The sequence below is a fragment of the Macrotis lagotis genome, chromosome 1 (genome assembly GCF_037893015.1).
Source record: "Macrotis lagotis isolate mMagLag1 chromosome 1, bilby.v1.9.chrom.fasta, whole genome shotgun sequence".
NCBI classification, from domain to species: domain Eukaryota; kingdom Metazoa; phylum Chordata; class Mammalia; order Peramelemorphia; family Peramelidae; genus Macrotis; species Macrotis lagotis.
In genome coordinates, this window is record NC_133658.1 from 339,467,713 (window position 1) to 339,495,678 (window position 27,966).

Here is a 27,966-nt window from a genome sequence, read left to right on the forward strand (position 1 = left end):
CGGTTTAACCTCCCCAAATTGAAGGTAATAGTCTTTGATCTTTGTTCTTTCTCTGGATATAAATGATATTTTCCAAGGAAGCTAACCCAAAATTGTCCCTGATTGTTGCATTGATGAAATGAGCAAGTCCATCAAGTTGATAATCACCCCCATATTGCTGTTAGAGTATACAATAATTTTCTGGTTCTAACTTTCTCAGCATCAGTTTATGCAATCCTTCCATGCTTCCATGAATTCCCATCCCTCCTGTTTTCTAATAGAACAATAGTATTCCATGACATACATATACCACAGTTTATTAAGCCATTCCCCAACTGAAGGACATTCACTTAATTTCCAATTCTTTGTCACCACAAACAGGGCTGCTATGAATATTTTTGTACAAGTGATGTTTTTACCCTTTTTCATAATCTCTTCAGGGTGTATACCCAGTAGTGGTATTGCAAAGCTTTCATTCTTTACAGATGACATGATGGTATACTTAGAGAACCTGAGAAAAATTATCTAAAACATTCCTTGAAACAATTAACAAATTCAGTAAAGCAGTAGATATAAAATAAACTCACATAAATCATCAGCATTTCTATAAATGAACAACAAAGCCCAAGAGCAAGAGATAGAAAGAGAAATTCCATTGAAAGTAACTACAGACAGCATTAAATACCATATTTTCCCATGTATAGGATGCACCTTAATTTTGGGACCCAAAGTTTGAAAAAATGTATTATATAGTTATTGAAATCAAGTTTTATTTATCATAAAATTCATACAATTCCTCATCAGTGTCAAAGCTGGCATCCATTAGCTTGTCCTCATCTGTGTTTGATGATGAATCACTATCTTAGGAGAGGTTCTGACTGCTCTCCTGCCTGTGCTCTGCTCTGTGTTGACCACAACCTCTCCCTGGGCAAATCTGGTGCATGCAGTTTCATGAACCTGAAGCACCTCCTTTGAAATCAGTCACTTCTTTTTCATCAGCAGTTTTTCTTGCTTCATTCTGAAACATCTTTGTGGACACAGGAATTCCAATTGCTCTTTGTTCTTCAATCCATATCTTCAGGGACAACTAGGTGGTGCAGTGGCTAAAGCGCCTGCTCTGGAATCAGGTGGTCCTGAGTTCAAATTCAACCTAAGACACTTAATAATTACCTTGGGCAAGTCACTTAACCCCTTTGCCCATAGCCATTCTGAGATTTTTTCTCAGTTGAAGGAGGACTACAGTTTATTTCAGCAGCACTATTTCCACTCACTTTTGCAAACTGGATAACTTTGAACTTGAATCTAGTGCTGTATGAACATCTTTTTCTGAGCCATTTCTGGGCAGAATGTGGCAAAGCATAACCTACTGTACTGGTAACAATTGTAAAACAATGAGCACAAAAACAGGTGCAAAAAGATGGGACATGCAAGTAAAACAATCTACAACTCCTGTATAAAAAACTTCTAGTTTTAGACCCCAGATTTTTCAAAATAAGGTGTATCTTATACATAGGGAAATATGGTACTTGGGAATCTACCTTCCAAGCCAAACTCAGAAACCAGTTGAACAAAATTATAAAGCAATTCTAACTCAAATAAAGTTAGATCTAAATAATTAGAAAAATGTCAGTTGTTCATAGTTAGGTTGAGCTAATATAATAAAAATGACAAATCTACCCAAATTAAATTAGTTATTCAGTGCCATACCAACCAAACTACCAAATAACTATTTTTCCAAGCTAAAAATATAGTAACAAAATTCATCTAGAGCAACAATAGTTCAGGAATAGCAAGGGAACTGATGGAGAAAAATGTAATGGAAGTTGGCCTAGCTCTACCAGATTTAAAACTATAGTATAAAGTGGTAGTCATCAAAACTGCCTGGCATTGGTTAAGAAATAGAATAATGGCTCAGTATATTAGGACAGGGTCAAAAGAAAAAGAGATAAATGACTACAGTAATCTAGAAACCCAAAGACACCAGCTTCTGTGATTAAAAACTCACTATTTGAAAAAATTGTTGGGAAAACTGGAAAATAGTATGGCAAAAACTAGGCATAGAACCACATCTCATGCCCTATACCAAAATCAGGTCAAAATGGGTACAGGATGTATGAGCCATTTCTGGGCACCTAAAGGGTGACATCATACATAAATTAATAGACCAAGAAATTATCTATCAGATCTATTGAAAAGGGACAAATTTATGACCAAACAAGAAATAGAGTATATTATAAACTGCAAAATGAATGATTTGACTATATTAAATTTAAAAGGTTTTGCACTAATAAAATCAATGCTGCCAAAACTGGGAAATAATCTTCACAACTAGGAGTTCTGATAAAGGTCTCATTTCTAAAATATATAGAGAGTGCATAAAATTCATAATGTAACAAGTCATTCCCCAGTTGATAAAGGGTCAAACAATATAAATAGACAGTTTTCAAATGAAGAAATTAAAGTTATATATATATATATATATATATATAATTGTATGAAAATATACTCTAAATTATTATTGATTAGGAAAATAAAAATTTAAACAATTTCAAGGTATCACCACACGTCTATCAGATTGGCTAAGATGACAAAAAGGGAAAATGGTCAAGTTTGAAAGCCTGTGAGAGAGTTTGGATATTGATTCATTGCTGGTGGAGTTATGAATGGATCCAACCATTCTGGAGAGCAATATGTAACTATGCTGAAAGAACAATAAAACTGTTCATTCCCTTTGACTCACCAATTCCAATACTTGGCCTACATCCAGAAGAAATCATAAAAAATGGGAAAAGTTTCACATGTTCCAAAATATTCACAGCAGCTCTTTTTTTGTAGTGGCAAAGTATTGGAAATTGAGGGGATGCCCATTAATTGAGGAATGCCTAAATAAGTTATGGTTCATGAATATTATGGAATATTATTGTGCTATAAGAAACCATAAATGGTCAGACTGTAGAGAAGCATGGAATGAGTTATAGAATCTGATGCTGCCTGAAGGGAACAGAGTCAAGAGAACAATATATACATTAACAAAATTATGCTGCTCTTAACAGATCAGAGAGCTAGGACAACTGTATTAGACCAGTTATAGACAATGTTATTCCCAATCAAAAGAAGGAAAACAATCCCCCCCCCAAAATAACAAAAACCTCTTCAGAATCTGATGAACACTTTGTAAAAATTATCTCAAACAGCTCTTTTCCTAAATCCTAATTCCTCATACAAAAAATGCTTTTATCTATAATCATATTTATCAAAATTATATGTGTAAAATGTTAACCTGTTAGCCACTAAAGAGGGGGGTGGGAAGGGAGGGTGTAAGGAAATTTTGTAACTTAAAATTATAATATACATATGTATGAATGTTGAAAAAAACTTTCATAACATGTATTTGGAAAAATAAACTATCAATTAAAAAACATTGATGGCAATGGAATCCAAAAAGTAACAATGACATTCTAAAAAAAATGGCTAATATTCACCAATCAGCCCTCATAATTTTAAGAGCAGTGTCCAAGATTTGGGAGGATAATGAAAAGAATAGAGGATGATAATGTTGAAATGGCTAAAAATTGGTGTAGAGCCCTGATTCCAGGCAAGGTAAGGTAAAAATATATCCATTAGATCCTATTGTTCTGATGTGGTATCCAAGGTTCCATTAAGGGAAGAGAATGGTAATGATGGCCTCCTCAGAAGAGATATTTTACAGTAATATTTGTCAAAGGGATGCATGAAATATTCTAATGTCAACATTGCCTCTTTTGGGGGGGGGTTGAAAGGCAATGGGGTTAAGTGACTTGCTCAGGGTCACACAGCTAGGTAATTATTAAGTGTCTGAGGCTGGATTTGAACTCAGGTCCTCCTGACTTCAGGGCCAGAGTGCTCTATCCACTGAGCCACCTAGCTGCCCTAATATTGCCTCTTTTTGTCTTTATTATTATTATCCAAATATTTCCAACTGTGTTTTTAAAATATGGTGCCACTCTATCTTTCCCCCTTCTTTTGAATAAGTTATAGTATTCGAGTCATATGAATATCATGGGTTTTAATTCCACAATGTTTCAGTGATAATATGATGTCAAATTTTTCTTTGGGTGTTAGAATTTTTAGTCTATCTTGAGTATCACACATTCATTTTTTATCTTTATATACTTGAGTGATTTCTGGTTCCTTTCTTGGATTTGATCTCCTATGAATTTTTGTCTTTATTGACATACTTCTTCATTATTAGTATTCTTTGCCTTCTAACTTGATGGATATTCCTGGACAATTTTCTCCATACTCTACCCTTTTCCTTTTAGTTTATTTTTTATTAGATTTACAAAATTCCAGTAAAATACATTTTATTAACACTTTTAGAGAACTTTATCACACACCAGGCATTTATCATTCTTTTTTTTAAGTTAAAGTAAAAATTCTTGTCTTAGACATTGTCTTCTTATGTATCTAGTTATCTCTCAAATCTTCTTCTTCTTAAATCCTACCTAGCAATTGTTAGTGAAAATAAAATGCAGTGACAATAAAATGACATCTTTGGTCTTATAGTCTTTTCATTCATTTAATCAATCTACTGATCAAGAAGTAAATATTAAGAACTTACTATGTGTCAGGCTCTATTCAGATCTGAGAATATAAAGAAAAAAGTTCAAACCACTCCTGTCATCATGGAGTTCATATTCTAAAGGGGAAACAACATATATTAATTAGACCATACAAGATAAATACAGATGAAAGGATAGGTAACATTAGAAGGGAAGATAGTAGTCACTGGGAAGACAGAAAAGATTCCCAGAGGAGGCAACACTTGAGCCAAGGATTAAAGGAAGCCAGAATGGTAGGAGTTTGAGGTTAGGAGTGAAAACTTTCCAGACCTAGGGGACAGCCAGTGTAAAGAAAAAGAGATATGCAATTATTTTCAAGAAATAATGGTTGGCCAGTCAGATGGTTTGTAGTATGCTCAGAGATGAGTATGAATAATATGTAAGAAGATTGGAAAAGCAGGAAAGAGCAATTCTGTGAGCATCTTTATATGCCAAAGGATTTTACATTCTATCCTTGAGGTATGAGGGAGCCATAAGAATTTATTGTGAGATATAGTCAGATCTATGCCTTAGAAAAAATCACTTTGATAGTTGAGTAGAGGCTGGATTAGAGTGGGAAGAGATTTGAGGCAGGGAGCTCACACAGATGGTTGTTGCTATAGTCCAGAAGAGAGGCTATTTGACTAGAGGGAGAGAGACTGATATGAGAGATTTAGGAGAGTGAGGGTTCTTCAATCTTTGTGTCTGTCATAAAGTTCTTTAGCAGGCCAGTGAAACCAATGGACTCCTGAGAATACTGTTGTTAAATGATTGAAGGAAAAACCATATTTTAGACTGAGGTTAATGGAAATCTGTATTTTGTTAAGTATCTCTCTCCAAGATTAATAACTCCTTTTGTTGAGGGAAAAAATTTAAATATTTGACAAATGGTTGTAAATCTGAAGTGGGCAAGAGAGAAGAGTTGAGAATGACCCTGAGATTTGTAATATAAGTGGCTGTAAAAATGGAAACACCCTCTACAATAATGAAGGAATTTAGAAGGGAAAGTTTATTCAATAAATATTAAGACCCTACTATGTATAAATCACTGTTCAAGAGATTAAGGGAGATATAGGAATTAATTTAATACTAGAAGTATTTATTAAGCTCCTGCTATGTGCCAGGCATTGAAGAAAAACAAAATGGTATTTACCTTAGAGGGGCTTATAATTGTTTGGGGGGGTAATACATTATATCACTAGATTTATATACATATTTTTACATATATACATACATACATACACTATCATCCCTATTTTGTTTTTATTTTTTGTTTTTTTTGCAAGGCAATGTGGCGTTAAGTGACTTGCTCAAGGTCACACAGCTAGGTAATTTTTAAGTGTCTGAGGCTGCATTTGAACTCATGTCCTCCTGACTCCAGGACCAGCGCTCTATCCACTGCATCACCTAGCCCCCCCCCATCATCTCTATTGAAGCAAATCCTATATGAGTGTATATATACATATACACAATAAATACTCAAATATATATATATATATATATATATATATACACAGAATATATACACATAATAAAACCTGTAGTCAAGGACCCCTAAAACTCTAGCTATATACAATTACAGGAGAATGATCCCCAAAAGATCAGATTCTCTTTTTTGTTAAATTAGAATTATTTCAGGAAAATTTTTTTTATGTTTATTATATAGTACCTGGCTACATTTCTCCAAATGTGGGCAAAAGGGGTACTAACTCCTATTTAAGGATTCAATATCCAAAATGTAAGAAAGCCTTTATTTTTCTCCAGAAAATGTAGGTATTTAAAGGACACATGGGCACATATGAATAGATACAAAACTAGCCCATCATTCTCCTTCCTCCTCCTTCAGCCTCACAACTCACTCCAAAAAGGGAAAAGAACATGGGGTTGCTATCAGGGTAACACCCTGACATTCCAGTGAAATCCCTCTCTCCCAAAGGGTCTGCAGTAGGAAGCAATTGATTTGAACACTATGCATGCGACTGGCAACAGCTGATGGAGTTTCCTCCAGATGGGATCATAGGACCCTGAGTGGGTGGACATCTGGAGGGGATGAGCCTCTCTGAAGAGGTTAGAGCAGCTGCCCCCATGCTTATCAGGTGCCTCCTCCATCTGGGGTTATTGAGTTGACCTTAGAAGCCTGCGGGGAGGTTGGCTAAAAGTTTTGGATTTTAATAGAGGTAGTCACCTGATTTGAGTTCAGGGGGACCCAAGTACTCTATTTGTTCTGAATCAGGAAGAACATTCTTCACATGCTCCAATAAATTTGACATTTGGTCATTTCTGATAAAATGGACTCCAGACACAGAAAAAGCAGAAAGGATGGAGGGGCCTTGCTTGGTTCTAACTATGGACAGTGCTGTGGACCCCTGGGAGGGGAAACAATTCATGCACCAGCCTGAGTAGTGAGACTGGGGCCACCATGTGCACAATATGGGTAGAAGCTTAAATGAAGTTTATTGTGAAGTTCTCAGGGATGAGAGGATGAAAAATAAGATTTGTCTTGATGAAACTGGAGAACAAAGGGATAGGAGTTATCATCATTGGTCACCCTGGTAGTTTAGGACATTGGGGATCACAGATCAAGACCTGGATCGCAATAGGCAGCAATTGACTTGAATAACTGCCAGAACTACCCTTGTAGGGGTGGATACCTGGAGGGATTGGGCTTCCCTTACTGATGCCCTTCAGGGTTTTGTCAGACTTAGCTGGTGAGAACCAAGAATGCATCTACTGGGGTTGTTTGGCTTGTCTTTGGAGCCCATAGGGATCTGAGCTCTTTGTGTAATTTTGTGAGTAAATTTAGTGAGAGTACCAGTCTAATTTGAATACTGTGACCCATATATATTGGTTTCAGATCAGAAGGAACTCATCTTTCATTACCAACCCCACCATCATACATAGTTCATTTCAGACTCACATAGTTTATCTTGGGGGTAGGTTCAATATTCTCTTTGAAGGTAAATACCCCTTTGGGGGTGAGGAGAGATATCAGCAATGCCCTTTCTAAAGGAACCACAGTTGTCATTTTACACTGTATAAATAGTTTATTGACTTTGTTAATCATGTTTTCTACCCTCAGGAAATTTATACTCTACCAAGGCTGTTATGGCAAATATATACATAACTTTACTACATTTTAAATGTAGAATATTGATATACAACGAGCTTCAAAAGGCTTTGTGAGTATAGAGAATGGAGCCATCATCATTTGCTGGAAAGAAGTATCCTAATTTAGCACTTAATATTAGAATATCTCATGACATCTCTTTTTTTTCTGTTATTAAATAAGACTGTGGTTTGTCTAAGTTGTAAACTCCTAGAAGACAGTGATTATGTTACCTGTCTTGGTATTCTATACAGCTCTTTAGTATTCTGTGCTCATGATGCACATTCAGAAAGTATTTGTTTTTAACGGTTATTTAACTATTGAACAGTTACCCTGCTTCATGAATTAACAAAGCAAGGCTGACTGGCAGCCTCCTGTTGTCTATCATATACTCTTGGAAAATCTGGACTATTTGGATGTACTGTAGACTCTACAGCACTAGACTAAAAGAGGATGGGAGGGGCAGATGGATGGACAACCAATGATAAATTTTAGAGTCTGATGAATTCTTCTCCATGTCAGGGTTAATTTTATCCCTGCAGCTTCCAGTTCCAGCATAATTCTATTTGGACTGATATGTCAGAAGAAGAGTCATAATTCCATTTTCTTATAGAAGAAAGCACACTAGATTTTGTGTTGGAAAACTTGATTCAAGGCTCAACTATAATGTTTTGGTCTCCCGGGGTCTTTGTTTTTCCCGTTTGTAAAACAAGTGGGAGGGACTAAATAGTCCAGCTCTTTTAGATCCTTCCTCTCTCTGAATCTTGCAATCGGTTGGAAGGCAATGTATTTAAATAAATTTCTAAATAAAATGTATTTTTACACTTTACTTTTGACTGGTCTATATAAACAGTTTGTAATTTTATTTTAATTTCATGCATTAAAGGGACACCCTTCAGGCAAGTTTCAACAACATAACAAGGTAACTTGTCTCAATAAAGAAATTGTGAATCAGAGGGCTCCAATCCATTTGGGAAAAGCAAGCAGACACCAGCTCACTGTAAGGAAAGGGATGGGGGACAAATTTAGATGAATTCTCTATTATCTTCCGTTCCTTATTTCGGTTCTTAGGAATTGCTCACCAATATTTCAGAGGCATTACGCAACTGAAATCGGGTAATGTTATTACTACCGACAGAGTCAATAAATCATTAACATTTCGTAACAGGAGCAGACTAACTGTTCGGGCCCTAGTTGTCTTGTTCACTTTCAATTCAGAGTTTTGGATTAAATATTCATCCAACATTAAAATATTAATGCAGCCCTGCTGTTTCTGTAACAAATATTAATTTCTTATGGCATTTCCAGGCAATGCATAAGTTATAAACTCCGTATCCCACAGGACACTGCTCATCTTTTGCTTCCCTTCCTTATCCTTGTTTCATTCCATAGCAAGAGGGGGCTGGAGAGAGAATTAAAGGGAGGGATAATTGATTTGGAACCTTCATTCCCATTTAGATGTATTTCATTCCGCCTCCACATTTTCTTCTGAAATCCGTATATCAGACTGCTGTGATATCTCCCACCCACAAAATGAGTCATCCCTCCATTCAGCAATCTGTATTGGGACAAAGGAAGGAAGGCCTCTGCCATTGGAACCCATTACAGAAATCAAACTTTACAAATCATCGAGGGGGTAACATTTAATGTCTTTCAGGAATTATTGTGTCTCATTCTCTCTCTGGGGGGCCTCTGTTCCTTTCTGCCACTGAGCTTCCTCTTTCTTCTTCCCATTCAGTTTCTCACACTTTTCTTTTTCCTCTTATTCCTTCCATTCATTCTTTCCCTGACCTCCTCCTACTCTATCCCTTTGAATCTTACTCTCACCCAGAGTCCCTCTCCTCCTTTTTCTCTTTCTTCTTGCTTTACCCAAATATCTTTGACTCTTCTCTTTCTTCTTGCCTCTTAGTCATTAGATCTTCTTCTCATTCACATTGTTTCTTTCTCTTTGTTAAAAAAATCTCTCTCTACCCCTTCTCATTTCCCTTCACTCTTTTCCTCTCAGATGGAATCTCTCCTCAAATCCTCACCACCTGCCCAGTCTTTTGAGTTTCCATATGTAATAGTCCATTTTAATAAGTGGTCTTTAGGCCATCCTCAGCTGTTTTCTACATGGAACAATTTTTTTACATTCAGGAAAAAGAGGCAAGCAGTGAGAGTAGTCTTACTTTTCTCTCAGAATCTGTTGGCAGAGTCTAGCCTTGGGAAAAGATGCAGAATGGAGCCAACTCTAATGTATAGAAAGATGATAGCAGCAGGCTTCACTCAACCCTCCCCCTGCAACACAAGGGTATCCCTGGGATCTAAGGAATTTACAAGAATTGACAGCATATTCCAAAGGGAAAGCATGTAATGGATTAAAGATCTGGAGTTCAGGACAACCTCATAGGAACCCCACAGCATGCCCTATATAAGGTTTCCGGTTTTCAGGATTAATTTACTGAAAATTCATACTAGGCGAGTGGGGAAAGAGTTCCTTTCTGGCAGATAGATGGAAAGCCTTAAAGAGGCCTAATTTTCTGGGCAATTACCCACAGTTGTTCCAGTTCTTCCTGACTTGTTCTCTTCCCTTCCCTTCCTTCAGAACACTCCAGGTGATGAGCACTGCCACCCTTTTCTGGGTCAGAGCCCCATAGGGAAATTAGCCTAAGTTGGCTTAGTAAAAATTCTATAGTGTTAGAAATGGAAATTCTCTGGGAGCATAATGTTGGAATACAAGAACATAGAAGATTAGAGTTGCAAAGGACCTTAGCGCAAAGAATGTTAGGATATAGAACAGTAGGGCAGCAAGAAACCTTAGAAATCATCTAGTTCAATCACTTTCATTTTACTTATATCTCATGACTTTGATCTTAAGGCTTATGGTAAAGATAGTATAGAGGAGTCAGTGAATGTCATGGTAGCTGGATCAGTAATACCTCAGTTAAAATCCTTCAGACACTCCCTAGTTTTGTGACTTTGTGAAAGACACTTAACGTCTTCCAGTCTGTTTCCTCATTTGTAATGGGGATGATAAAAGCAACTACTTCACAAAATTATTGTAAGGAAAAAAATGAGAAAATATGCTTTGAAAACCTTAAAATGCTACGTAAGTATTATAATTATTATTATTGTTGAAATAGTAGTAGTAGTAGTAGTAGTAGTAGTAGTACTAACCTGAGTAGAGAACCAACCAAAGAGTAGGACTAGAGATGGTTAGAATCAGTCAACCATCTGCCCTTTCAGGTCTCTGATTTCACCAAGGCCCAAATCTTAGGATTTCTAAGGATTAAGGAGGTATTTGACTCCTAGAATATTTGACTCCTAATCTAGAGTTGTTAGGGCATCAAACCACCTTCTTCTGATGAATTCTACTCTTCCTTAGGATACACATGACTAATAGTACTAATGAAAATTTCTCTAAAACCACGATTTCTGGTTACATCCCAGTATACTGGCTGCCACGTTGTTTCATGTGTGCCCTTTCTACCACAAAAACTTTCCTTTCTTCAGTTAAGTAGACCAAATTAACTGTTATTGCTCCTGTAAGGGATGTGTTAAAGTATTCTCTTATTGTTTCATTCCCCATCCCTGTAACTTTTCTTTCACAAAATGTCCCTCCTTGGTTACTCTACTCAATATAAGTTGTTTCCCCTATGAGAATCTAAGCTCTTTGAAGACAGAAAATTTCTTCACTTTTGTAATTTTATCCTCAGTACTTACATTTTTTTCTTGATGCATAGTAATTACTCAATATTTTTCCTTCCTTCCTTCATCCATCCATTCATCCATCCATCTATTCATTCATGCTTCTACTTTTTATCTCTATCATCTATAGTTCTTTTATCTTATTTTTGATTCCATATAAGTCCATGTCTCCATCTTCTCTTGGGTATAAATGGTTCCTTTTAAATGGTTTCAAGGATAGCCAGAGTTTTGTCTAGTAAACTGAATCCTTGACTTCATGGTCCCTCTCCATATTTCTCTCTCCTTCCCTCACTACTTCTTTCTTTTAAAGCCATAAACCTTAGGTAGTATAAGGAATGTGAAATGTCTCATCAATATGGTGTCTACCTTTCAAAACTGGATACTCCAAAGCTGGGGACTTGAGTCAGGGCAAGAACAAAGGACCACTTCAAGGTAGAGACAGGAAGAAGGTCCAAAGATAAGGTAAATTCACATCTTGAGAGATTTCACACTTAATTAAGTAGGCACAAGAGTTATGGGGGCTATTGAGCGACAAAGAAGATTAAAAAATAAAGATATCTACCTGAGGTTTTGCTATACTCTTAAGCATTTAATAGCAGTGAAAATGAAGGTGATGAAAAAGTAGCAGCATGGTGGATAGAAAAATGACCTTGGAGTTGGAAAGACTTGGGCTCAAATCTAGTCTCAAGTCCAGGATGCTGACTCTGTGACCTTGGGAGCGTAACCTTCTTTGTCATGTCTAAGGCAACTTAGTGAAATAAAACTTTCAAAGAAGTCACTTTATCTCCCTTGACCTCTGGAGATAATCAAATAAGAATAAAGAATTTTTGTAGTATGTTACAGAGATGTAGTGAGGATAGTGGTTTGTAAGAATTGAAATAATAGAAATTAGAGCTGCCTCATCCTAACCAGGCTATCTATAGTATTCAAAGATTTGCTGAAAGGATGGGTTGCTTTACTTCCATTTTATAGATTAAACAAAAAAGAAGGGCAGAGATGGAGGTGCAATTTTCCAAGTTCATGATGCAAACTCATGCCCTTTTACTCATTACCCTTATGGCAAGCAGTACCTGGATTTATTTGCTTAGAAAACACTGAATGGAATGGAATGATTGCTATGGAGAAAGACCTGGAGCACAACACTCCTCTCTATTGCACATACTTTGACCGTAATTTAATGGGGGAAGGTGAATTGGTTATTATTGAACATTCTTAAGGATCAGAGTCCAGGTTCAAGGGAAAGAAAAAATGCTTTTCTTGAGGTTGGATTGCCCTATACATTCTCTAATCCTCCTTCTGGAATTACTACTTTTTTATTTTTAAAGTTTCTTTTCAACTCACATTCCACATTCTGTGTTCTAATATCCTTTCAACACTAGAATTTTATAGTATCATCTTTATAAAGACAGTTCTTAAATCTACATACAGTTGTCACCTCTCTGAGTTCCAATCCCAATTTTTATTTGTTCATTGGACATCTCCATCTACTTATCCTATACTTATCCCAAATCCAACAATCCAAAACATATGTCATTATCTGTAATATTGTGATATATTCTGGAAAGCATTCAGTGGAATGTAAGGAGGAAAGAAATCATCTTGCCAATGTAAAATGTTATCAATTGAAAAAACTGAATTGTATTTGACTTCAGAAGAGAAAACTATCTAAATCATAATTATCTTCATGTGCTTGAAAGACAGTTATGGGGACATTGGATTAAATTTGTTCTTATCTCCTTAGATGGAATTATAAGCAATGGGTATAATTTACAGAGACATATTTAGTATTTTTAAAAATTCATTAAAATAACCCTTTCAGATCTTCATGCTCTCCTTCCTTCCTCCCTCCCTCTCCACCACCAAGAAAGCAAGAAATACATCATTTTGATGCTTTGGATGTCAACTATGGAGATACCAAAAAGTGGAATTGACTGCTTCAAAAGTTAATAGACCCCCCCCCCCGGAGGTCTTCAGACAAAGGTGGATTGAGCTTGTTATAGAAGGATTTTTTTTTATCAGTTATGATGTGAACTGTCCTGCCTCTTAAACTTCTGATTCTTCAGGGGCTGCAATTTTGTGGTCTCTTCAAACTTTAACATTCTATATGGTTATAATATTCTATCCTTAAGGGAATTATAATTTAGTTGAGAAGACAGAACCAAAACATATGGAACAATAAGAAAAAAATACAAACCAGTCTATAATTAAGTGCTAAATTGTGTGGTTAAGATTGTGTACGCCTTAAGAGTTCCAAGCATCATGGAACAAATGGGATCTGAATTGGTCTTGATGGTTAAGTGAGATTTGGGAAAGGCAAGAAAAAGTTATGGAAGTATTCCAGGTAGAAGAGGTGAGTGTTTTATAATGCAGAAGTTATTGTTATTGGTCTAAAATAAATTTAGCAATTGCAAAGATTTTCATCTATACTCCACACCCTGAATTCCAAGCTATTTTACACCTGCCTCAAGATTTATCTGTAGGATATAAGATAGTTAATGGAATACTTCAGGACATAGTTTAGTGTTTACCTCACAGTCTCTGTTCCAATTCTTAACCTCAACTCCTGCTCTCACACTTGGAGACTTCAACCTATGTGTTGATACACTAGCTTCATAATTTCACAATCTATTTTGCAGAATTGAAAAAAACTGCAATCATGCGAAAATTTTCACGCAACATATGATCACGAAGATATGTGACTACTATCCACTTCCAAATTGGATGTAATGGATTCAGAGTGCTGATTGAGATATGTTTGCATGCATATATGTGAATGTGGATTCATATATGCATACATGTACACACTTATCTATGTGTGTGCATACATGTGTGCTGTGGTGTCATTTGTTTGTGATTTGTATCCCTGGAGGGATTACCCTTATCTGTGAAATAAATCATGGCTTCTATGAAAAATTGAATGTTCCTGAGCAAGATATTGTTAAGAAATGACTGATGTTAATAGATAGTAGAGTTAGAAGACCTTAATATCATCTAGTTCCACATTTTTATTTATGTAAATAGGGAAACTAAAGTTCAGAAAAGGGGAAATATTTCCTCCAAAACATAAAGATAGTAAATAGTAGAGTGAGGCTCAAAATACTGGTCATCTGATTCCAAATGCTATGCCAATGACACTGTCACACAGTATTCTTCAGCCAGTCATTCAATGATCACTTATTAAACACTTACTATGTACCTGCTCCTTTGCTAAGTTCTGGGGAAGCAAAGACAGGCACAATACATATCCTTTCCCTCAAGGAACTTGAATTCAAAGGGGAAAAGCAACATGCAAATTGCTATGTACATACAAGGTACCTGCAGTATAAAGGAAAGATCATCTAATAGGGAAAGCACTTGGAAGATGCAATAGGATCAAGGGTGTATGTATAGGTGTTTTCCTTGGCAAGGAGAAGGGCTGCTTATATGAGAAAGGGGTGCAGGAGAAAATACTTGATTAAGCTGTCAAAGAGAAGAGATGAAGGAGCTTTTACTGAATAAGATCATTTTTTTCCTTTTACCCAAGTATAAAGCAAAGTCCTCAGTTGAGAGGAGGGTAGGAGTTCTATGAGAGGCTTAAGAATAGCCACTGTGGGATAGCAGATTGATTAGGAAGTTGTAAATAAAAATGCCTTGCTGCAATAAGATTCCAGTTTAGATTATGTAGCTTCAATTTTCCTGAACCCAGTCAACACAATGTTATGATTTTCTCAATCTCTGTTCAGTACCAAAAAAACAGTATTGAAGGTGGCAATGAAGGCACAATCCAAGACTGAATTTGGTAAGGTATGATCTATAATAGAAGATGGGGCAAGAGATTAAAGTGTTAGAATAGAGCTGAACCGATTAACTGAAAAATTGAAGAGAGAGGAGGATATACCCAATATAGGAGGGATGACCAGGGACAGAAGAGAAAGCCTGGAGGACATGGTGTGGATTTAAGGGTAAGGAATGTAGGGAAAATGAAATAATGAAAGATTATGATCAGATAAAAATATGAATACAGAAAAAACACTTGTGTTTGACTAGATCAGCAATGTAACAAGATGTATAGGTGCAGTAGAGGAGTAAGTTATAGAAATTCAATTAATTATAAAACTGAAAAGTTCAAGTATTGAGTTCATTAAAAGCATTTTATAATTTCCCAATTACAATCTAATGTATTCCTTTTCTTCCACTAAATCCTGAGCTAATTCATTGTCTAATTACAGTATTTGAGTTTTATGTACAAATAAAAAAAATCTATATTGCCCATGCAATTATTTATATGGTCTAGGAGAGAGGTATCAAACTCAAATAGAAGGGGGAGGGGATCATGTTCAACTGTATATAAGAATCCCGCAGCTTCATATTGACTTAGAAAAACTACATATTAATATATTTTAAGTTAGATTGTATTTTTATTTATTTTGATTAATATTTCTCAATTTTATTTTAATCTAACTTTAGAAACCCATTTTTAAGGCAATAGGGTTAAGTGACTTGCCCAAGGTCACACAGCTAGGCAAGTATTGTCTCAGGTAGGATTTGAACTCAAGTTTTCTTGAATCCAGGGCCAGTGCTCTGTCTACTATGCCACCTAGCTGCTCCAGAAACCCATTTTTGATAATTCTGGTCTAGACAATAAATATTACTCATCCAGTTAATTTTTCTTATATAGACAAGTTAGGCTTACTGTTCTGGATAAGGAGAAACTTCCAAGTTTTATCATCTACCAGGAGAAGCAGCCAGATTTCATCATCTAATGGGAGCCTCTTTTCCATTTGTGCTTACTGTAGGACATTTTTGATGACAGTGGTAATCAACTTTGGTGTCCTTATAGCTTCCTATTTTATGCTTTGCTCAAATTAGCAATCAGATACTCTTTGAAAAAACTGTTATGTGTCTTCTAGTGTTTTACAAACTAAACAAGTGCAGGGGTAATACTTTATTGGAGAACATTTAGTACTTCATTTTGTTCTAATGATTTTTTTTGGTCAATAAACAAACAAATCCCATAGTAGGATCTTATATTCTCAATTCCTTTCAGTCAGATATGACTGCAAAGATGTGGTCTACTGTAGAATGTAATTTGTAAAATCTTGCCTGATCCTTCTTAAATATTCATCAATATGGTTCTAAACTATTAAAATAAAGATTTTTTTTGGAGATGAGAAAGTAGGGTTTTAGGTTGATAGTTATTGAGATCTTCCCAATTGCCTTTTAAAATAGTAAATCCATTATTGTTTTGATATCTCCAATATTTAATAAATCCTGAGCCTTGATACTCCAGTGTTTTCAAAATTATTTTGTCTCTAACATTGAAGTTCTGGGTATGATCCATTAGTCTTCTCATCTCAGGTTCTTTGCTAAGGGTAGCTAGGTGGTGTGGTGGATAGAGCACTGGCCTTGGAGTCAGGAGGGCAGGAGTTTGAATCCAGCCTCAGACACTTGCCACTTACTATCTGTTTGCGCAAGTCACTTAACTTTGATTGTCTCTCATTCAGGGCCATCTCCAGTCATCCTGTTTCATATCAGGCCACTGGGCCCAGATAGTTCTGGAGGAGAAAGTGAGACTGATGACTTAGCATAACACCTCCTCATTCAAATCCAATTTATATACTTTTCATGGCATCACCTTCCCTGATGTCATGGCCCTCTTTGAAGAATAAGCACAAACATTATCATTATCATCATGTTCTTTGTTATTCCCATTATGGGGCACATCTTCCACTTCTCAGAGCATGGTTGCAATGTGACTGGCCTAGAGTCCACAACAGAAGCATAATTATATCATTAAAAGAGCACTAGATCTGGTTTCCACACACTTGTTTTCAAATACTGGCTCTTCTACTCGTTAGCTATAACAGGAGCAAGTTATTTAACCTTTTCATTCCTTAGGTCTTTATCTAGGAAAAAAAAACTGGGTTGAAATAGCATCTCTTCCAGATGTATTTCTAATTTCTAATGTTTAGTGGTCAAATAGTTTAGAGGGAAAAGAGACATACACTGTTCTTTCTTTTTCTTTTTTCCCAAATGTTTAGAGGAGATACTCTATTCTTGACCAAGCTTGTAGAAGTTTCCTGCATTGGAAATAGTGGGTGGTGATGAATATTTTTCCTGTGTGATCTCCTAGGAGGGAGAGATTGGTAGAGCCAAAAATGGGGGCTTTCTATAATAAGCACCAAATGTATCCATTAAAATAAGTGCTCTTCAATTTAATCATTAGATGAACATGTTTTTCAAATAAAACCTTAGATAATACCATGCTTATTCACCTGCAAGTGTGAGATCAGCAATGAGATTTGTCAGCAACTATCCATTATGTTAAATAGTTGAAGAATGACTGGATAACTTTCCACTGAGATAATAAGGTTTAAAATTCTTGAACATCTTGAGGCTCTGACTAATCTTTGTTCCCTTTTTCTTCTTCCTTTAAAAAAGAATTTTCTCTTTGAGGAAACTGAATGTCATAGGAAAAGTCCTAATTAACATCTCTAGGTGTTGGAAACTACAATTCCCTTACAGGTCCTGTAGTGGGTGGAATTTTTTTTTTATTCTTGCTTCAAAAGATCACAAAGACAACAGCAGAGTCCAGGACCCATGACATTTTTAGGAATTATTTGCTTTTGCAGATGACAGCAGATTCCACCTCAGGACGAAAATGAAGGCAAACTATGGAATGAAGATTCATTCTCTGCTAGCCTCACCAGCATCAGTTCAGATAAATCTTTGGACAGTAATGGCATGGAAATAGAGAATTTCCAGAATTTACCCTTTCATAACACTGTTTCTCATGGGGTGTTCTTACATTAGAGAAAATAAATTCCTTTACTAAAGGCCACCCAAAACATGGCAGGCAGAAACAGGGTTTGGTTCTCAGTCATGTTAATTTAGAATGTGAATAAGGAATTGGAAATATTCATCTCTCATTCTGTCACAGCATGCTCTGTCCTCTCTTGTTATGCCTTCTATGTCCCCAAGACTCATTAGAAATCACAAAGGCTGTTAATTCTTTCTTCTAAAACCAAGGTGTAATGACAAGCCTGCTTAGTTAGGTAGCTCCTATCTTTATGTCACTTCTCTCAGTTGAGTTTCTATTCATCCCAATAAACTTCTAGATTAATCATATTGCACTAAGCTTCATTGAAAATAAGAACTGGAAGACCTAGAGAACCCAAGACTCTCACTTGAAATATTCTATGTGTTTGACCTTGACAGATTCAGAGATACAAGAAAAGTAATAAAATTTTCCAACATATTAAGCTAAGTAGAAAAAGAAGCTTAAACAATTAGAAGAAAATGCAGATGCCAGGGGAAATAAATCTATTCATCACAAAACCATCAATTAGAGCATCAATCAGTCACATATCATTCTTTCTTCCTTTATTTCAGTCTTAGAAGAAATTATGGTCCTTCTTACTGGTTCCAAAGCTTTTGCTTTTACTCTTGATCCCATCCTTTCTTTTATGTCTGGAACTAGATACTTTGATTGTCGTCTCTTTTTTATTTTAAATCTCTCCTTATCCAATGGCTTCTTTCTTGCTCTCTACAAATATATTTGGATATTCCACATCCTAAAAAAAAGAAAGAATAAAAAGAAACTCTTGCCTTAACCCTATGATCTTCTTAAGACATTATTCTATATCTTTCTTCATTTCCATGATCAAACTCCTTGAAAAAAGGTTTTCATATTTTTTTTACCACTTTCTCACTGCCTATTCTCTTCTTGATGCTTTGCAATTTGGTTTTTGTTAGACTACTTATTCTAAATCAATTCCAAAGCTTCAAGTTCTTTTAATTGATTTTGCTAAGTTTTTAATCTTCAGAATCTCTCTGAAACAACTAACTTGTTGGTCATTTCATCCTTCTGGATATCATGGGTTTTCATGATACCCCTCTCCTGGTTCTCTTTTTAGCTATTTTCCACTCTTTGGTTTCTTTTGTTGGGTTTCTTTTGAGGTTCCATACCTCATATGTGAGTATACCCCATTGTTTTTTTCTGCATCCTCTTCTCTTCTCTTTCTATATTTCTTATTTATTTTATCAACTCCTCTTAATTTCATTGTTAATTCTAGGCATACCATATCTACAATCAGCCCTCATCTATCTCCTAAACTCCATTTTCAATCTTTAATTGTCACTTGGCATCTCTACCTATGTATTCAATATCCAAAACAGAATTCATTTTCATTTCCAACAAATTGACTCTTTTACTTACCTTTCTCACTTCTGTTAAGGATATCATGATTTTTTTTTCTTTTTTCTTTTTGCAAGGCAATGGGGTTAAGTGGCTTGCCCAAGGCCACACAGCTGGGTAATTATTAAGTGTCTGAGGTCGGATTTGAACTCAGCTCCTTCTGACTCCAGGGCCGGTGCTCTATCCACCGCGCCACCTAGCTGCCCCTCATGATTTTTTATAGTCACTCAGGTTTGCAACTAGAAGTCCTCCTCAACTCTTCACTCTCATTCTTCTTTTCCCTCACCCAAACAGTTGCCAAATCTTGTTGATTCTATATCCTCAACATCTTTGGCATCCATTCTCTCTTCCCCCACTCATATTATAATTAACCTAGACTAGGATCTCATCACCTTTTACTTATCCTCTTTTCCAATCCATTTCCCACTTAGCTGACAAAATTATATTCTTTTTCTTTTTTTTTTATGTTTTTGCAAGGCAAATGGGGTTAAGTGGCTTGCCCAAGGCCACACAGCTAGGTAATTATTAAGTGTCTGAGACCGGATTTGAACCCAGATACTTCTGACTTCACTATGCCACCTAGCTGCCCCCAAAATTATATTCTTAAAGAACTGTTCTTAGCATTTCAATCCTTTCAAATACTTCAGTTTGATATTTTAAGTCTGGATGCAGAGTATATTTTCAGGATGATTATATACTCTGTGCTTCAGTAGACCGGAATAATTTGTTAATCCCTATATATGACATTCTATTTCTACCCTCTATGCTTTTGTATAGACTATTTATAATGTCTGAAATGTTGTCACTCTTCTCTCCTACCTCACGGCAACTTCCTCCAAAACTCAACTATCATTTTTTTTTTTTCAAAAGGTATCTGATTCCTTCAGTAATTGAGTACACTCTTTCAAAATCCTTTTGAATATATATTGTATATAATACATAAATGAACATATTTTCTCCCAGTAGAATGTAAGCTCCTTGAGGTAGAGATTTTCTAATTTTTGTATTTGTAAGTTTAGCACCGAACGCAGTGACTGGCACATCATTAGAACTTAACTGCTTGTTGATTGACTGGAGCTAGAGCAAGGTCATGGTAAAAGAAAGCTCGAAGAGGAGACTGTGAAAGAGGTTCTAATAGCTTCACAGATAGGACAAGTCTACAGGGACATTTTGTTAAAAACTTAACAACTGACTCCCCTCAGAACACCACATTTCATTTTTACCTGCATTATTAACATTTTCTTTATCACATTTATAAATGTAGATAATTACCAAAACAATATCAAGTCCTGATTTGAAGCATTTTCTAGTTTCTGAGACATAAATACAGATAGTGGAAATTTAACAATTTGCTCTTGTTAGCCAGTATGAGCTAGCTCAGCACACACCCAGAGGAAGGCACTAGGAAAAGAGTCAAATAAGGAGGATGCAACATTATTAGAATCAGAACAGAGCAACAATAAAAAGCAACAGATGTCAAGAAGTCTCATCCCAGCTCATTTTGCTTTTGGTGAATAATGTCAACCATTGGCTCCAATTTAGGAACACTAAACAATATTGAAAAGATACAATAATTGAAACGTGTCAAGTAGTGGACAAACTTCTGAGTTTGGAATCTAGACTAAAGGTCACATTCTACTTCATATGCTTAAGAATTTGTGATCAGAAGCAGGGTATTTAATCTCTAATTAGCAAAAATTGCACCTCTATAAAATGAGAATAATAATACTTGAACTACCTACTGACCTGCATATCTCATAGGATTATTGTGGGGAAAGTACTTTTCATACCTGGAAATGCTATTTCAATGCAATTTAATACTATTGTCCTTATGTTTATCTGTTTTATTCATTTGGATCAGCATTATACAAATACTCACGAATTCAGTGTTTTTCTGGCATATGTTCATAGAATTATTGTATCCTCTATTTGTTTGTATTTTGTATTCCTTTGTGGAATGTAAGTAGTTTTTGAGTAGGGTGAATTTGTTTTGTAGTTTAACATTCTCAAGTCTCAAATACAGTAGAAGATTGTTTGATAAATAATTACATTCAAAGACAGAGCTGGATGGATTATTTAGTTCAAGGATTTTTAACCTGGAGTCCACAGAAATATTTCAACACATTAGTGGATTTGTTTATTTTTTAAAATACTTTGATAACTGCATTTCAATATAATTTATTTCCTTCATTATGTATTTTATTTGAACTGAATGATTGAGGTAGATTTAGTTTAAATTGTTGTCACCTAGACAACATTAATTAGAGAGTTAAGCATTACCTGATAATTAGATCACAGTAGAGAACCACTGGATGATTTGGGAATAAAATCTCTTAAAAAATTCATCTCAAGGAATGTGAAAAAACCCAAGCAATCATTTTGCTCTTTTTGGGTTCCTATCTTTTGTTCTAAAATGAGGTATAATACAAAGAATTATAAAATGTGTTTTTGGAAATTAAAAAAATCTTATGGTATAGTTTGGAAAATTTGAAGGCATGTAAAGGATTATAATAGTCAATGGAAGATTTGAAAACATGTACAGAATGATCATAGTCAATAGAGAGGCCCCATGGCAGTGAAAAGACCTAATCTCAGAGGAAGGAAGATTTGTGTTGAAGGACTAATTCTAACACCTGCTATTTGTGACCCTGGACAAGTTTCTTAACCTCTCAGTCTCAGATAGCAAATCGCATATCAGGTACTGATCTATCCTGGAAAAAAGGATTTTCCTATCAATCAACAACCATGCAATTGACTTCTTTTTTTTTAGGGTTTTTTTTTTTTTTTTTTTTTTTGCAAGGCAAACGGGGTTAAGTGGCTTGCCCAAGGCCACACAGCTAGGTGTCTGAGAACAGATTTGAACCCAGGTACTCCTGACTCCAGGGCTGGTGCTTTATCCACTACGCCACCTAGCTGCCCCATGTACAATTGACTTCTTACCATGTACCAGGCCCTGTGTTAATCTCTGAGTTGCAAAGACAAAAAATGAAATCATCTCTGCTCTCCAGAAGCTTACAATTTGATTATGATAGACAACATATACATATAGAAGCATATTCAAAATAAATATGAGATTTTTTAGGGAGAGAGGTGACAAGTCTGACATAAAATAAAGATGATAATTAATTATCTAATAAATTTATGAGTACCTATCATAGGTCAGGTATTATGAACATTCAAAGACAGTCAGGGATGGATGAATTACCTAATAAAAGGATTTTTAACCCACAATCCACTGAATATTTTGGTGCCTTTGTGGATTTGTTTATTTTTAAATACCTTGATAAGTTTATTTCAATATAATTAATTTCCTTCATAATATTGTGTATTTTATTTTGTGCAATTGAACAATTATTCTGAGAAGTCCATAGTCTTAACCATATTGTCAAAGGGATCCATTACACATAGATACAGACAGAAACAGACTCAGAAATACATACATAGTTAAGAATTCATGTAATCTAATACCCACATTTTTCAGATGAGAAAACTTTTGAGACCCCCAGAGGAGAAATGACTTGCCACAATTTACCTAGATAGTAACAGAGCCAGAAATGAATTAAAATCCTATGATACAAAATCCAGGGCTCTTTCCATCATAAGAATGATGCCTAAAGCTAAATTGGGGAGTACTGATGTGGGAAGTGCTTTTTGAGAGAGAGATGGAGTATAGAGAGATAGGGATAGACATCTAGACACACACACACACACAAACATACACAGAGACAGAGAGACAAAGAGAGACAGAGAGACAAAGAGATAAAGACAGAGAGGGAGACAGAGATTATTGAGTAATTGTAGTTAGGGAAGGCTTCAAAGAGGTAGCAAGATTTAAATTGAACCTTAAAGGATGGGTAGGATTCTGATAGAAAGTGAGAAAAGAAATTTATTGAAAAGGGATCTATATGACGGAAATTATGGAGGTAGGAAGGTGTATATGACATGTTATAGAAACAGTAAGGGTATAGTTGTAGTAGAGATCAATGACAAGGAATAGTATGGTGATAAACCTGGAAAAGTAGGATGGAGACAGATGGTAAAGGGTACTGGTTCATCACAGAGAAAGGGAGACTAAGGTCTCTCTGTGGAATAACATGTCTGTAGCTAAACATAACTTAAAATTTCAAAATAGAAGTTTGGTGACTCAAGAGTATGGAGAGATTCCCCAAACAGTGGTGAGAACAAAAACACCAATGGAGAATATTTTTGGGTGCATTAATTATGTTTGAATAAAGTTGTTTATTTTCATTGCTATAAAACAACCTTACAACTCAGCTCTCTCTTCTGGCAAGTTAGGCCTCCATTAGAAAACACCCAGGGATCCTTATGCTTCATGTTGAGTTCCATCTGTTGCTACATTACTCAACTGTAAACGGCACCCACATTTTCCTGAAAGAAAGATATTTGTGTCTTGGAATGTAAAGCTTAATAGAACTTTCACTTTTTCTCTCTTCCCACAACCCCTAAATTTGACTTCTTAAAGGAGAAAAGGAAATTTTATTCTAAATAGTCAAAAGATGATTGAGTCTCAAAGACTCAGAAATTAGGTTTTTGTTTAGAGTATATGTCTGGATGGGAGGAGTTCTAATGTTCTATCTGAAAGGTATTATTGGCATGTGTCTTATCTTCTGAAGTCAGTAGAAATGGAAAAATGTATTCATCTATGGTATCTATAAAGGAATAGATAGAAAAGTGGGGATCAATTTTTTTTATAAATTTAAGTTCTAGTCTAAAATGATCTTTTTCAAGGAGATAATTTGTACCCATTCTACCTAGACCTAGATCCACTATCTCTTCTCCTGAATATGATTATCTCTCTCTGAATTTCAGGTCAACAAAAACACTTTATTAATCATCACTTATTGTATACCAAGGATATAAAGTTATATGACTGCACCAAAAAACACACTACTTTCTTCCACTTGTGTCAACTTTCTTCAATATTCCCAAAATGTAATCAGATCTCTCTCTCTTTTTCTCTGTCTCTCTTTGTATGTGTGTACACACACACACACACACACACACACACACACACACACACGATATGTTTAGCATATGTCAAATAAAAATATAGACTTCGAATTTTTAGCTGAAGATTAAAGAGAACCAATAGATTAAGGTAATGCTTAGTAAGGAAATAGCTTTATCCTTTCTAGCCATCATGGAAAAAGTTGTGGCCATAAGATATGTCAAGAGATTTAATGATGTACTAAAAGTTGAAGCTCAAGGGAAGAACATATTATGTATGAAGAGATTCCCCAAATAGTGGTGAGAACAAAAACACCAATGGAGAACATTTTGGGGTGGATTAATTATGTTTGAATAAAGTTTATTTTCATTGCTATTGAATTCATATTAAGAGAGAGGTGTACCTTTGCAATATCAGCCTTTAGGAACACTAAAATGGATGCCAATGAATTTAGAAAGCAATCAAAATTCCACATGGACAATATTAATAGAACAAAGGACTTTTTGTGTCAAGTTTTTCATTATAGAAAGATACTTCATTAAATATGAGGATTAGAATTAGTAGACAATCATATCGTATGAAAAAGTTTAGAAATTTAAAAGGAATACTTCTGGAACAAATACTTTTTCACTGGAAATCAGTCAAGTCTTTTAATAGGCACTGTTCCATGGCATTATGGAATGTTCTTGATACTAATTAGCCTCTGGATAAAACCTGTTTAATAGTTCTAAGCTCTAATAGGGAATTCCATAGATCCTCTATGAATGATATCCACATGATCTCAACCAAAAATACTTAAAGAAGTATCAAACAAATGACTGAATTGTATAAATTTGTTTATAGAAATGAATACACTTAACAATAATCACACAAGGTCACATTGTTGCCACCAGAAATTAGGAAGAGGCCATCCTTAAGAAGCCTATACTTGTAGATCAATGCAGATTTTACAACAAAAATATAAGCACCATGCAACCTGTCATGGCAGGTTGTAAAAATTTGATTCTTTCTAAATGCCTAGAAAAGGGGTGGGGAAACATTTTTTCTGTCATGGGTCAAAACTTAAAAATTAGCCTGCTATATTTGATCAAATATTTAATTAATTAAACCCTATAAAGATCCATGATTTTTTAAAATTTGAGTCCTGCCTTCAGTTGTCATGGCAGCACCAGACCAAATGATTTTGTGGGCCTTATATGGCCAGAAGGTTGGAGGTTCCCCACCTGTGGTCTTAGAAGGATATTGTCAAATGATGAAAATTATACATCAGAAGTCCATTTTCCTTCAAAAACTAACCGATGAGAAAGTTCTCATAATATCAATAATCACCACATCCAAACTTTATGTAATAGAAGGTTTTCTAAATGTAGAACTTTAGAAAAAGAAATTTATTATTGTTTGCAGGAGGTAAAACCATGTGTTAAAAGAATGAGGAACATAATATCATGATCTTCTTATCTACTATAAATTTATTCTATACTAAAAACAGGTATTTCACTCTCCCATTTAATAGTTTGTCAACACTAAGCATGAGAGAACCTTCTTAAGACAGTGACTTGTCCCTAAATCATCTCTAATCAAACTTGAATGAAAGAATATAAGATGAAAAGAATGAGAATATTAGTGATAATGACAATGATATTTGGCATTTAAACTGTTTTAAAGTTTACAAGCTTTTTCATAAGTCACATCACTTAAATTTACAGACATATGAACATTACTTCTGGGACCTTGACTTATTTTGATTTCTATTTTCTAGTTTGTTGAAGTGAACTAACATTTATTGAGCCCCTACTATTTTTAATAATTGTTAGAAGGCACAGAAGTGCCTGGTATTTATGCAAAAGATGCAAAAGCAATGTAAAATATGATCCCTACAAGGGTTTGCAGTCAAACTGGAGAAATAGTAAATAATATTTATTTTTTTTAATTTATTAAATAAAATATATTTAAATAATATTTATAGAATTACTTTGAAATTCATTCTTCGCTTATATACCAAAAAGGGAAAATTTTCACACATACAGAAGAATACAAAAATATTATATATAAAACAAATCTCCATTTTGTAGTTTCTACTTTTTAAAAAAACACATATCCCTATATACAATAAATTCTGCACATTATTTTCCAAATTATTCTACTTGTCTGTGCTTCCTTTGAACTTCATTCTGTTCTCGTCTTTCAAAAATGTTTCAATGACCCGCCTTTTATTTTTATTATTTCTATGGCTGATTTCTTTGATTCTCAACCCTGAGAGAGAGAGAGTGAGAGAGAGAGAGAGAGAGAAAGCAAGCAAAGCAACCTGCCCAAAAGCCATTTATAAGATGTCTCTTTCTTCACTTTGGGTCCATGCCATCTTTGTAAGGAGGTGCATAACCTTCTTCCTTATAGACATAGTCTTCTTTGACTATTACATTGAACAGAATACTTAAGTTTTTCAAAGCTGCTTTTCTTTACAATAGTTTTTATCCTTGTATAAATTGTTCTCAGGTTTCTTTTCACTACACATAAGGTTAGTTTCCTATAATGTCTCTTAGGTTCTTTTTCCCCCCATACTATTGCATTTGTATAATCTAAATTGGATCAACTATTTCTCAACCGATGATGTTTCCACCTTCCTTCCTTCCTTCCTTCCTCTCTCCCATTCAAGATTAGGAAGTTTATTTCTTACTAGTTGTGCTTTAGAGTTCCATGTATTTCTTAACCAATCTCTCTCTCTCTCTCTCTCTCTCTCTCTCTCTCTCTCTCTCTCTCTCTCTCTGTGTGTGTGTGTGTGTGTGTGTGTGTGTGTCTTTGTCCATTTTAGATAAATGATGCTTGCTCTTATGCCCTATGGCCCTATCTTTTGAATGGTAGTTCTCTCGTTTGTACTGCCACTTTAGAAATTACCCAGACCATATCAACTTCACACATGGCTTCATTCTTCATTCTGAAGACTTCTCTACCTCCCACCCAGCAGTCTTTAATTTTTCACCATTCTCTACTTTCTAGCTTTTTCTTCACTAGAATGTAAACTCTTTCAGGAAGTGGTGTATTTTTTACTTATTTTTATATCATTGACTCTTAGTATAATGTCAGACAATTGATAAATATTTAATAAATGCTATGCTGATTTATCCATCTATCTTTCACTATCCCTTTCTCTATGTTTCTCTAATATTCTTGTCATGTACCCAAATTGAGAAGTAGCAAATTCTTTCCCTTCCTCCTTTCTACCTAGTGCATATTTTTAATCCTCCCTTCACTTTCCCTTCTTAATACTCTCAGAACAAAATCAATTCACTTCATTCTCTATATTCTTATTTAATTCTTTCAATACTCTTTTGAAAACATTTGAAGGAAAACTTATTTCTTTTCCCATTATTAGTTTGCTAATATTAAATCATCATATAATTCCATCCACTTGCTTGAATAAATTTGTTGTTTTAGATTTCTTTTGACTCTTTTGCTTTCATTTCAAAGTTTC